This window comes from Lipotes vexillifer, unplaced genomic scaffold (assembly GCF_000442215.2).
Source record: "Lipotes vexillifer unplaced genomic scaffold, Lipotes_vexillifer_v1.1 scaffold1088, whole genome shotgun sequence".
Taxonomy (NCBI): domain Eukaryota; kingdom Metazoa; phylum Chordata; class Mammalia; order Artiodactyla; family Lipotidae; genus Lipotes; species Lipotes vexillifer.
The window spans coordinates 2,891,915-2,895,753 of NW_006779738.1; the positions used below are offsets into that span (position 1 = coordinate 2,891,915).

A 3,839-nucleotide genomic window follows, 5' to 3' on the forward strand; every position below is an offset into this window, starting at 1 on the left:
GATTTTTTTTTTTTGTTTTAAGGCAAAGTTGACCACTGTTCACTGCCCATGTGATCAGTTGTAAGATTACAATGCTGCATGCTAGTCGGTTGCATAATACACAATCCAGTGACTCAAGGCAGTGATAACGGATGGTGGTGAGGACAAGATGGCACTGCCATGTTTGCGTGGAGCCTGGCTCTGCAGCGAGCGCCACTTGATCTTTCGAAACACCCTGGAGCACTCCTGTCTGTCGTTGGCTGTGGTCGTTTTCCTTTGAAGAGAGTCGAAAGAGACGTTACAGTCCAGGTGAACTTGGAGATTGTGGGATTGGTTTCGTTTCTGTTTTGTGTTTTGTTGTTTTATCATTTACCTGTAGCCCCATTGCTGTTGATATGATCACCTACACCCTGTTTGTAGTGAGTGCTAAATACAGTATGGTACAATGACAGTAACAGTGCAGGGTGCTGCCAGGACTGCCCGTGGGCATATCAGTGACAGCCCAAATGGGGGTGGAGGAAACCTGTAATTTCCTTCTTACATGTGTTTGAAATACCAAGTGAATAATACTGTTCTTCTGGACAAAAATGATAAACTGGCGAAAATTAAAGAAAGGGTTTTACATAATAGGCCCCACTTCTCAAACTATTTTTAGAAACCTTTTGTAAACTAATTTCTTTTGATTACTATTTTGCATCAGTAAAGTGAGTATTTTTAAACCAATAAATCATCAGTTATTAGAAATAGTTGTCTCACAGTGATACTGGTTTTTCTTCTGTGCTGTTATGATTTAACATTGACAGGAACACTACTTGAAATCCTTTCATGTTCAGGTGTTTGTAACTTGGCCCTCTAATTAGGCTGAATCATTGGCTGCAAGGTCTACAACTTCTGTGTATCGTTCCCAAGCGAGCTTTTATTTTCATTTGAAAATATAGATTGTTACCCACTTTGGATCCTTCTGCAGTTATGTTTTTGTGTTTCGTTTTTAAATTGCTCAAATATTTTTTAATGGTCAAGTTATTAACACTTGAAAATCAGATACTGCACCAAATACAGTATTTTTTTCATGGTGTTTTTAATGAGCGCACCTATTAATGCTGTGCAAATTCATGTTACCCGTCATTGTTATATTGCAAACAGACTTGCATGATTAACCAGTTTGTTGTTACACTTTTTTTTTTAATTGGAGTATCTGTGACTCAGAGCAGACTGGTTTCTCTTATGTAAATGCACACATGCAGAAACACAGTCAATTTTACATGCCCATAAAGACATTTGTAAAGAATTCAACTTATTATGGTCTGTTGTATAAATGCGTATCTAGGCACTTTATTACAAACTGGAATTTGACCTCATAGATGTTAAAGTTGATCAGTCATTTGACCTAATTTGTGGTAGCTATCTGTATGTTTTGCATTCTTAATACAGATAAGCTTTCCAAAAAGATTAGTAAAGAACCATCCTGCTGTTTTGAATAAGTCTATCCAGCTGTGGAAGAGACAACCTATGGTATCTCTGTGCTGCTGTTTAAGAGGGAGAAATTTAAACGGCTTTAAAGGGCTGTGTGTTGTTTACTCCTATGAAAAAATGAGAGTCCGACTGGCCCTTGGGTGGCCTTCGTTAGGAGGCTTGCAGCTGGAAAGTGTTGATATGGGTTATATCTCTGGCATTCTCTTAAGTTAAAAAGTTAACACTGGGACATGGGTTTGATCCTTTGTTGTACCTGATGACAGTGCAGAGATTCTCCACAGCTGGATAAGATGTCAGAAAGCTACTTACTGTACATGGGCAGTATCAGATTTCAAATCCTAATATTTCAGCTGTGCTTTTAATACTCAAAATATTAGGGGATGGGGTGTTGAAGCTTTCACTTTTTTGCTTTAACAATTTATAGAATTTAACAGATGTACTGTCTTTCATGTGGCCTCACATTAAAAGTTATGAGAACGTACACATGGTTTACAACTTTTACTAGATACCTTTCCTTGGCCACCAAGTATTTTAAAAGTGTGCCACCTTTTAACCTTTACTTTTTTTTTTTAAGTTGGAGGTGATACTTTTTCTATATATGATGAAACTCATGTCAACTGAAGTGAGTGTAATCTCAGATATCAACATTATTCTATTTTAAAATCACGCTATGGAAATATCACCTGCGTTCTGTCATTTGTCAGATTTACAGTACCTTTTCTTTTTCTTTAACTTTTTAGCATTAAATAAAAATAAAATTGGGAGCACTGAACATTTTCTGAGGCCTTTTTTAATTGTTGAAAGTAAGCTTAGAGTGGCTGTTTTAATCACTAGTGGCAATGAGACCAAAGGATGTGTGGGTTTGGGGTTGAGGTTTGACTGGAATGGCAGGAGAATATAGCAGGAGATAAAAGACATGGAACAAAAAGGCAACTGATGGAAGGGAAAAAAAAGTGCTAGGGACTGGGGAAAGGGCAACTGGATAGGGGAAGCAGATAACAAGAAGAGCTGAACAAAGTACAGCCAGAAAGCACTTGTTTACTTTTCAACTTGCAGTCCAGCCAGCCATTCTGCAATAGTAGATTGGAAGGGGAAGATAGTGACGACATTGAAAAGACTGTCAAGACACGGAGCTGCTCTTCGGAAAGCCGCGGCATAAAACAGCCATGTTGGGCCAGAGGAAATGCACTGAAGACAAAAGAGAAAGAAAAAAAAAAAAAGCCTACCTTTTGGAAAGCTTTGGAATAAAAGTCAGAGCCAAAGCCATGTGTGAGCTTTATTGAAGCCCTGAAACCCTAAATTTATAAACGCAGATAAAAGGTGGAATGCACTGAGATCCTTCTTCAAACTCCCGTCTGCTATCACGTAGGAAGAAATTTCCTGGATGTTTGCAGCTTTTTCTCTTCTTGTTGATCAGTGGCTTGGCAGACTTCTCTATGAAAGGAACTTGTGAAACTTACAGTTTTAAGATAAAGGTACACGTAGACTTACTAGGTGTTTTAAATTAAACAGCAAGAGTTTATGCGTAGTTGAATGTATTTTCTTTAGAGGTGGCCCAGTAACTTGGGGAGCCCATCACTGTATATAGTTTAATGATTTTTTAATTAGCCTGTTTAAGGCAGTTTTCAGGAAACAGTGTCCTTAGTAAGTTATTTATAGATGATAATACACATGATGTTTCATTTAATAATTAGCTTAAACGAAATGTTAAACTCTTAGTCTTAAAGATGCTAAATTTTATTTTTAGTGAAATTGAAACTAGTGCAGCTTGCAGAAGTCATTTTTAAAATTTCAAAGTAAACTTTAATGATTGCATTCAGTTTTCAGTTAAAAAAACCAAACAAACCAGACCGTTGATGTGGCAGATGTCTTTGTTTATTCCCCAAAGCTGGGAAAAAGTTGAAGGGAAAACATCGAGCTCCTTTTAATTCCTAGACTTTTAAGTCCCTCTTTACTCAAAGTTGTTTTGCATTTGATTTATAGATGGTTTTATTTGGTTAGTGAAGAGTAAAATGTTTCTCTTCCTGATTCCAAAGTGTATACGTGGAATCATTCAGAAAAATGTTCAGTCGTGTGTAGGCCACTGGAAGTACTGAGTCACCCTCATTTGCTTGCCTTTTCTTCATAGGGAATAGTGAGAAGACACGCCTTTCCTCTGTCACAGACCAAGGGCAGAGGCACCAATGAATGGAATACAGATTTACCTACTGCATCATCTGGGGTTCTAGAAATGGAGTGTGTGTGTGTGTGTGTGTGTGTGTGTGTGTGCACACGCGCGCGCGCAGTTTAACTCCTTCAGTGCCACTGGTTAGGCCTCTGACAGCAATAGTATTGATTACAATACAGTTGGTTACAACTAAATAAAAATTATGGATGTGACTTCCCGG

At 37.9% G+C, this 3,839-nt stretch overlaps 1 protein-coding gene across 1 annotated transcript in view; it reads left to right on the top strand.

Moving 5' to 3' along the window:
• Positions 1–267, top strand: part of IRF2BP2 (interferon regulatory factor 2 binding protein 2) — a 3,335-nt gene extending 3,068 nt beyond the window's left edge. The window contains exon 3 of the mRNA XM_007452958.1: positions 1–267. This exon is cut by the window's left edge and continues 1,400 nt beyond it. The gene's annotated coding sequence lies outside the window, so the exon portion shown is untranslated.
• The last annotated feature ends 3,572 nt before the right edge of the window (positions 268–3,839 follow it).